This window comes from Dasypus novemcinctus, chromosome X (genome assembly GCF_030445035.2).
Source record: "Dasypus novemcinctus isolate mDasNov1 chromosome X, mDasNov1.1.hap2, whole genome shotgun sequence".
Lineage (NCBI taxonomy): Eukaryota > Metazoa > Chordata > Mammalia > Cingulata > Dasypodidae > Dasypus > Dasypus novemcinctus.
In genome coordinates this window covers 163,570,648-163,580,401 of record NC_080704.1, presented here as the reverse complement: position 1 = coordinate 163,580,401, position 9,754 = coordinate 163,570,648, and the positions used below count along the sequence as shown (strand labels likewise).

Sequence of the window (9,754 nt, the reverse complement as noted above, 5' to 3'; positions counted from 1 at the left end):
TTATGGTAAAAAATTCACTTCTGGGGCTGTGAAAATTTATAAATTGAGGCATCATCAGAGATGTTTTCTCACCAAAGATTAGCTATTAGGAGATCCTGGAGTACTGCCACATAATGAAGCAAAATAGTGTATCTACTGGTCTCTCTAATTTCTCCTCAAGCTCAGCCAGGGGCAATCAGGCAACCCTCCCTGGGCCTCATCTCCTTGAACCTCTTGGGGCATCTCTATCTTTCAGCAGATGTAGGTGAATCTGGATTACTGTCTCTAAAATGGCTGGGTAAAATGGCAAGGCTTCCTTTCTCTGTGGGTTTCTGCTTCCAGTTCTCATTTTATCTAAGTCCCCAGTATGAGGTTGGAGACCCAACCTTGTTCATATCTCACTGATATAGTACAACCAGAGGCAATAAACTGATCTAATCAAGTGATCTAAACAAAGGATCTCTTAATGAAGTCAAAGGAACCCAAACAGACAGGAATGGGTTAGTTTAAGAACATGATCAGACCATCACAGATAGAGAAAAGAATAGAAAAAATTGAGAAGCAGCTCAGAAATTTGGGTGAGAGTACATACATGGAAATGTACACATCATGGGTGTCCCAGAAGGGGAAGAGAAGGGAAAAGGAAAAGTAAGAACACCTGAGGAAATAATGGCTGAAAATTTTCCAACTCCTATGAAAGATAAATATACATGTCTAAGAAGCACAACATACTCCAAACAGAATAAATTCTAATATCCTACTATAAGATATTAGATTAGGCTGTCAAAGGGGTGACAATGCAAAGTACCAGAAACCTGTTGGCTTTTTAAAAGGATATTTATTTGGGGTAAAAGCTTACATTTACAGGTTGCTTTCTCACCAGTCATTTGCCACGTGTTGAAGTAAGATGGTCCCTGATTTCTGTGAGGGTTCAACCTTCCCCTCTGGCCTTCCTTTCTCTCAGCTGCAGGCTGGCATAGGGCTTGTCCTTCAGGGCTTCCTCTCTCTCCTGGCACAGTGCTTGTTTTTCCCAGCCTTCTAAATCAGGCTTGGCTCTCTTCCCAAGGTCAGCTGCAAACTAGCCTGCGAATGGCTCATCTCTCCCCAGAGTCACAGGATCAAAAATGACAGCGTTCTCTCTCTTCCTGTGTGTCTTCTTGAGTGAGTGTCCACTTACATCAGCTCACCAAGGGAGTAGGAACTTAAACTGAGTTACACCTTACTGACATAGACCAAACAGAAACTCTAAATTGATTGTATCAAGTAAACTTAATAAGAAGCCCCTCACTGAATTTAATAAAATCAGAGGGAATCACATCCAAAGGAATAGATTAGTCTAAAAACATAATCTTTCTCTTTTGGGGATCCGTAAATAATCTCAAACTGCCACAGACACATACTAATCAGAATGTCAAAGGTCAAAGATAAAGGAAGAATCTTGAAAGAAGAGAATAGCATTTTGTCACATATGAGGGATCCTCAGTAAGACTAAATGCCCACTTCTCATCAGAAACCATCAGGGGTGGGGAACGGACTTTGGCCCAGTGGTTAGGGCGTCCGTCTACCACATGGGAGGTCCGCGGTTCAAGCCCGGGGCCTCCTTGACCCGGGTGGAGCTGGCCCACGCGCAGTGCTGATGCGCGCAAGGAGTGCCGTGCCATGCAGGAGTGTCCCCCGCGTAGGGGAGCCCCACGCGCAAGGAGTGCACCCATAAGGAGAGCCGCCCAGCGCGAAGGAGGGAGCAGCCTGCCGAGGAATGGTGCCGAAGAAACAAGACGCAGCCAAAAGACACAGAAAACAGACAACCGGGGGAGGGGAGGGGAATTAAATAAATAAAAATAAATCTTTAATAAAAAAAAAAAACAGAAACCATCAGGGGTGCTTGCCCTGCTAACTTCCCTTTCACCACTTTCCTCTTCAGCACTAAGAGAAACTGCTGAAGAAGCTCCAGCCTGGGAGGGTTGGAGGGTTGCTTCCAGTACTTCTTCCATCTTATCCCTTTTTTCAAAGCAAAAATGATCCAAGGTGAGAAGATTCGTATTGGTAGAAACCACTACCTGTCTTGTGGTTTTGGTGTGATATAACAAAGGTTGAAAAAAATTAGTAATTCCTCATGTGGGGCATCAGTAGCTGGACTGGGATCTTCCAAAACAGCTTGGTGAAACACTGCAATTTAGTGATTTCTCTAGCAGTTTCTTCTTTGACTGCAAAGAGGAGTGGGTTGTTTCATTTCCATATATTTGTGGATTTTCCATTTCTCAGTCTGTTATTCATTTCCAGCTCCATTCTATTATGGTCAGAGAAGATGCTTTGCATAATTTCAGATATACCTAAAAAAAACAGAAGATACTAGTGTTCCCAAAACTCCAGAAAATGAAAAAACACAAGTATATCATATTTCAAGAATCAAAGAGGAATACGGTATTGATGTACTATAAGAAAATTATTAAGAATTCTGAATTGCTAAGCTTTCTAATCAATAGTGTCTGCTGTTTTAGCCTAGAACTATGAATGATTAACTTGTCCATTGTCCTTTGGAATGTTGTACTACTGCTATGCAGGCAACCCCTCACCTAGTAACCAAAAAACAAATGTTTCAAAGGAACAAGTTACCAGACATGGTATTTGCACGTCCTGTTTGTATCCCCTGTAAAATTAAAAGCTGAAAACCTTATGTTTCTGTTCAGTGTACCATGAATATAATAGAACAAAGACCCCTCAAGATACCATGTCTTTTCTGTGGAGGACTGGCTACCACCCCCTCCCCCGGATGGATTCAGTTACTTTCGATGAGGTCATTCCTCATGAGTTGTAAGACTCATTGGAGTTCTGAGGTTTGGAACCCCTTAAAAAGGATGGTTCCCAAGCTTCCAGTCAGAGCCTCACCCAGGAGGGGATGCTCTACGTGGGACCATTTTTCCAGTCACGACTCTGATGGACTGCAAAGGGGTTCTCCAGCCATGTAAGAGATCAAATGTTGAGTTTTCCCCTGATTTGGGAAATGGTTATATATACTTTCCTTCTCTCCTATATCTCTAATTATTTTCTACTGTGAATATCTAATTATTATAATCATTTCATATAACCTGAAACTCAGTTAATTGAATAAAGGTGCTTTTATTTAGCATTTAGAGTTTCTGCCTCTTCCTTAGCAAAACATTTTGGCATAGTTGGCAGGATTCATTAGATATTAAGCTTCCATTATTGTTAACCTTTGTTTAGCAAAACAAGAATATTAATTTATCTTCTGATAGTGAAGATGTCATTCCCCAAAATTGTTCCAATACAGTTAAAGAGAAAAAATTCAACAAAGACACAGTAATTATAGTTTCTGAGCTATCTGATGATGAAGAGTCTGAGAGTCTGAAGGTCATTCTACCATGGCAGGTAGAAATAATGATGATATTTCAGAATTGGAAGACCTTTCAGAATTGGAAGATCTTAAAGATGCTGCACTTCAGACCTTGAAAGAACTTTTTCCACAAAGAAATGAGGATAATTTACCTAAGTTGATTGAATCAACAAGCACAGTGGATGGAGCAGTTGCTGTTGCCTTGTTGATATTTAATGATGCAGGTGGTGGACCCAGGAACAGAAAATTATCTTCTTCTTCAGAGCCATATGATGAAGATGAATTTAATGATGATCATCTCTAAAAAAGAAAAGACTGGATCATGGAGAGGAATCAAACAAGTCTGCAGAATCTAGCAGTACCTAGGAAAGGCAGGAACGCATTGTCTTGAAATTGCAAAAGGAATTTCCTAATTTTGATAAACAGGAACTAAGAGACATACTCAAGGAACATAAATGGATGTATACAGAAGCTTTAGAATCTTTTAAAGTGTTTGCAGAAGACCAAGATATGCAGTATGGTTCACTAAATGTCATTTCAAAAGGAAAAGGAGTTTCTTCAAGGAGTCAAAAGTATCCTAAAAATACAGCTAAAACAAAACTAAACAAGAAATGTTCCATGAAACCAGAAAATGGTTTTAACAAAAAACATTTAAAAATGTATTTAATCCTTAAGAGAGTTATGGAAGACTGAATATGATTCAGGTTCTGATGTCAGTAGATCACTTGATGAGGGCTATAGTACTGGTGAAGAAGTGATGGAGAATAGCTATAAAGGTAAATTTTTTTTACTTCAAGATGCTTCAACTGGTGAGCTTATTTTGATTCATGAGTGTTCTCAAAAAAGAGTCTCAGAAGATAACAGAACTCTGGCCCTTTAATAGTTGGGAAACTCTATTCAGAAAGATGGCCAAAACTACTGTTTATCAAAGATTTGATATGGCATTGTAAAACATTGATCCAAGAAAGGGATGTGGTTATAAGGCTTATGAACAAATGAAAATACATTACAAATAAATTGACAAAACAAGTTACCATGCTCACTGGAAATGAAGGTAGATGGAATATAGAACAACCCTCCATTTTAAACCAAAGTCTGCCACTCAAGCCCTATCAGAAGGTTGGTTTGAATTGGCTGGCATTGGTACATAAACACGGACTTAATGGCATTTTCACAGATGAAATGGGCCCAGGAGAAACTATTCAAGCAAATACAATACTGGCATACCTCTTGCAGGAGGGCAATAAAGGCCCTCATTTGATCAATGTTCCAGCCTCAACTATAGATAACTGGTTAAGAGAAGTTAATTTATGCAGTCCCACATTAAAGGTACTCTGATACTGTAGTTCTCAAGAAGAACATAAACAAAGGAGCTATAGCATTCGTAGTAAATATGAAGAATACAATGTAATTGTGACCACATATAATTGTGTAATCAGCAGTTCTGATGACTGTAGTCTCTTTCAACAGCTGAAACTTAACTATGCAATATTTGATGAGGGAATTATGCTGAAGAATATGGGTCCATACACTACCAGTACTTTATGCCTATTAATGCAAACAATAACTTGCTGCTCACAGGCACACCTGTACAGAATAATCTGTTAGAACTCATTTCCCTGTTGAATTGTTATGCCACACACGTTTAGCAGTAGCACCAGTGAAGTAGGAAGAACGTTTTCTTCTAATATAAAATCAGCAGATAAGCAAAGTATACACGAAAAAGAGAGAAGGGCACATGCAATACAAATTATAAAGCAATTTATTCTCAGAAGAGTAAAAGAAGAGGCTCTAAAGCAGCTACTTCCCAAAAAAGGTCTAAGCGGATTATGTACAATGTTGGAGAAGCAGGAGCAGCTCTATTTGGGTCCTTTCAACAGATTGAAAAATCTACCAATAACATGGGGGGAAAAACACAGAAATATGCAATGTCATGATGCAATTGAGAAAAATGGCCCATCATCCTTTACACCACCAATATTACATAGCTGAAAAACTCAAGGAAATATCTCAGCTTATGGTAAAGGAAACTACACATTATAAGGCTAACCCTGACCTGACTTTTGAAGATATGGAACTTACGACAGACTTTGAGTTGCAAGCACTTTGTAAATAATAATGATATATTAATAGCTTCCAAATAGATATGGGTTTGATTTTAGATTCTGGAAAATTCCAAGTTTTGGGATATATCTCAAATGAAATGAAAGAGAAGGGTGATAATGACGTATAATTTAGCCAATTTACCATGAACCATTAGAGGTTCTCTTAAACATCATCAACAAAGAGATCTCAGATTAAATGGAAAGATTCAGATTTCTGAAAGGTTTCATCTAATTGATGAGTTTAATATGGATATGGTTATCTTTGTGTTTCTGCTATCAACAAAAGCTGGTGGACTAGGAATACATCTGACCTCAGCAAATGTTCTTATACTTGCTTGTAACCCTTACAATGACAAACAAGCAAAAGATAGATGCCATAGAGCAGGCCAAACTAAAGAATGACTAGTTATAAAGTTAATAAGCCAAGGTACAATTGAAGACTCCATGCTAAAAATTAAAAGAAATTGAAACTAGAACAAGATATGACCACAGTAGATGATGATGATCAAGAGTACACCAACAGGTCGGGCCGCTGTAGCGAGCGGAGCCAGGCGGAGCCGGGTCAGGCCCCGGCGGGTACGGAGCCGGGCGGGGCCGGTCCAGGCCGCGGTTGCGGGAGGTGGACGCGGGAGCCGGCTGGGCCGCTGTAGCGAGCGGAGCCGGGCGGAGCCAGGCCAGGCCGAGGCGGCTCCCCGGGCAGAGCCGGTCCAAGCCTCCGCGGCGGGCGGAGCCGGGCCTGCGGAGGGGTTTCTGTTCTTTTTTTTTTTTTTTTTTTAATTTATTTTACTTTATTTTATTTTATTTTTATTTTTTTGGAGCATCTGCAGTACTGGGGAGTTCGTGGGCCCTGGGCGGCCTATTGGGGGTTTGTGGGAAGGGAGGTGCTTGCAGACCCATTTGGGCAGACAGACGGGGGGTTTTAGGGCAAAGCGGGGGGAAGTTGTTTTAGATAGTGTTGCAATTGTGACACGTGTATACCTGTATCTCTCTTCTCCCTAACCGTTCCCCACCGTTTGCCCATCCTCTTTTTCTTTCTTCCTTTCTTCTTGTCTTTCTTTTTTCTTTATTATAATTAGTTTTTTTTCTTTTTTTTTTTCGGTTTTCTCTTTCCCTCTTGTCCCTTATCTTCCACTTATTTTTATTTTAATTCAAGTATACAATAGGTGCTACAGGGAACACCTCACATTTGCTGGGTTTTCCGATCCTCCACTGCCTCATTTCTGTGTGAACTGATTTAGGCTACCTACACTATCCCCCTTCCCCTGCATCTTGATATCCACTATCATCTACTGTCTCTCCTATATTCCACCCCCAACCTCCCGTTCTTTGATCCACAAAGTGTCTAACTTAATTTCTAATACCTTTGTTCTGTTTTCTGTCTATTATCCACTCTTGAAACTATTACCTCTCCTTTCTTTCTCCCTCTCTCATGAAAACAATAGCTTTGTAGTTCATACCATATTCCTCCCAAATTCAGTCATCTACTTCATAAAAGGTACTCTACCTACAGCTATAACTCTATACAATCTACATGAATCTAACCTCCATCCTTCCAGATCTCATATTCTTGCTTTGTTAACATACATCACCAATACAACTTTACACTTTTCCCTTGCTTACACAATTGCCTTTCCCCAACACTAATACTTTCCTCTAAAGTGAACTTAACCAACAACAAATAACTAGAATAAGAAGAAAAATCTGACAAAGAGAAGATATAACACCTATGCAAAAATAACAACTAATTAACCTCCAAGAGCAGACAAAGAAGCTAAGGAACTGATTAAATTCGTCAAAATAAAGAGATGACCAGAAAGCAACAAAAATCTACAAACCAAACCAATAATCAGGAAAACATGGCTGAATCCAATCAACAAACCAATAATCACAAAGGGGAGCAAAACTTGGCACAAGCAATGAAAGATCTTAGAACATTTATCACCGACAAATTTGATGCAGTAATGAAAGAGGTTAACAACATGAAGATATCACTTGGAGGGGAAATTGCAGACATACGCAAAAACATAACAGATATGATGGGAATGAACACCACAGTTCAAGAAATCAAAAATACACTTGCAGCAAATATCAGCAGACTAGAAGAGACAGAGCAGAGAATTAGTGATGTGGAAGACAGTACATCAGAAATCAAACAGATAGTAGAAGGGGTCAATAAGAAGATAGAAAAAATCCAATTAGGATTTAGGGAACTGAATGACAATGCAAAACGCTCAAACATACGTATTATAGGCATTCCAGAAGGTGAAGAGAAGGGAAAGGGGTCAGAAAGAGTGTTGCAGGAAATAATGGCTGAAAACTTCCCAAATCTACTGAAAGAGACAGATGTACATATCCAAGAAGCACAGCGCACTCCACAAGTCATAAACCCCAACAGGCCCACCCCAAGACATATACTTGTCAAATTATCCAATGCTCAAGACAAAGAGAAAATCCTAAAAGCAGCAAGAGAAAAGAAAACCATCACATACAAGGGAAGCTCAATTAGATTAAGTGCTGATTTCTCTTCTGAAACCATGGAGGCAAGAAGACAGTGGTATGATATAGTCAAGGTACTAAAGGAAAGAAATTTCCAACCAAGAATACTTTATCCAGCTAAACTAGCATTCAAATATGATGGAGAGTTCAAAATATTCGCAGACAAACAGAAACTGAAAGAGTATACCAACAAGAAACCTCCCCTTCAAGAAATTCTAAAGGGAGTGCTGCAGGAAGAAAGGAAAAAACAGGAAAGGCAAAGTTGGAGGAGAGTATAAGACCAACAACAACAACAACAAAGACAAAAAAAAACATACAAACAAAATACGACAAACACAAATCCAATCAAAGTATGGCTGACACAAATAATTCCTTGATAGTAATAACACTGAATGTCAATGGATTAAACTCACCTATCAAAAGATTCAGACTGGGACATTGGATAAGGAAATATGACCCATCCATATGCTGTCTACAAGAGACACATCTTAGACCCAGAGACGCATGGAGATTGAAAGTGAAAGGCTGGAAAACAATCATACAAGCTAACAATAACCAGAAAAAGGCAGGAGTAGCTATATTAATATCAGACAAAATAGACTTTAAATGTGAAACAATTGTGAGAGACAAAGAAGGATACTACATTTTAGTCCAAGGGAAAATCTGTCAAGAAGATCGAACAATCATAAATATCTATGCCCCTAACAAGGGTGCCTCTAAATACGTCAGGCAAACGCTGGAAAAACTAAGTGAAAGAATAGATACATCTACAATTATAGTGGGGGATTTTAATACACCACTATCAACTCTGGACAGAACATCTCAAAAGAGAATCACCAAAGAAACAAAACATCTGAATAGTATATTAGAGGAGCTCGATCTAATAGACATATATAGATCGCTACACCCAAACACAGCAGGATATACATTTTTCTCAAGCGCACATGGATCATTCTCCAAGATAGATCATATGCTAGGCCACAAAGAAAGGCTGAACGAATTCAGAAAGATTGAAATCATACAAAACATTATCTCTGACCACAGTGGAGTCAAGCTGGAGATTTGCAAGGGACAGAAGCCCAGATTTCACACCACGATTTGGAAATTAAACAGCACACTCTTAGAAAAACAGTGGGTCAAAGAGGAAATCTCAAAAGAAATCAATGACTACCTTGAAACAAATGATAATGATAACACAACATACCAAAATTTATGGGATGCAGCAAAAGCAGTACTGAGAGGGAAGTTTATAGCCATAAATTCATATATCAAAAAAGAAGAAAGAGCAAAAATTGAAGAACTAACTGCACATTTGAAGGAATTAGAAAAACAACAACAAAGCAACCCAACAGGAAGAAGAAGGAAGGAAATAACAAAGATAAGAGCAGAACTAAATGAAATAGAAAATAAGAAAGCACTTGAACAGATAAACAAGACCAAGAGCTGGTTTTTTGAGAAGATTAACAAAATTGACAAACCTTTAGCAACACTAACAAAGAAAAAAAGAGAGAAGATGCAAATACACAAAATAAGAAATGAGAAAGGCGATATCACCATTGACCCCACAGAAATAAAGACTATCATAAGAGGATATTTTGAAAAACTATATTCCAACAAAAATGACAATCTAGAGGAAATGGACAAATTCCTAGAAACACATAAACAGCCCATATTGACAAAAGAAGAAATTGATGATCTTAACAAACCAATCACAAGCTGAGAGATAGAATCAGTTATTAAAAATCTCCCAACTAAGAAGAGCCCAGGGACAGATGGCTTCACAGGTGAATTCTACAAAACATTCCGGAAAGAACTGACACCA

At 38.9% G+C, this 9,754-nt stretch overlaps 1 pseudogene; it reads left to right on the top strand.

The window, feature by feature from the left end:
• Positions 1 to 588: 588 nt before the first annotated feature.
• The window catches only part of LOC101439030 (SWI/SNF-related matrix-associated actin-dependent regulator of chromatin subfamily A containing DEAD/H box 1-like), a 54,418-nt pseudogene continuing 45,252 nt past the window's right edge, over positions 589 to 9,754 (top strand).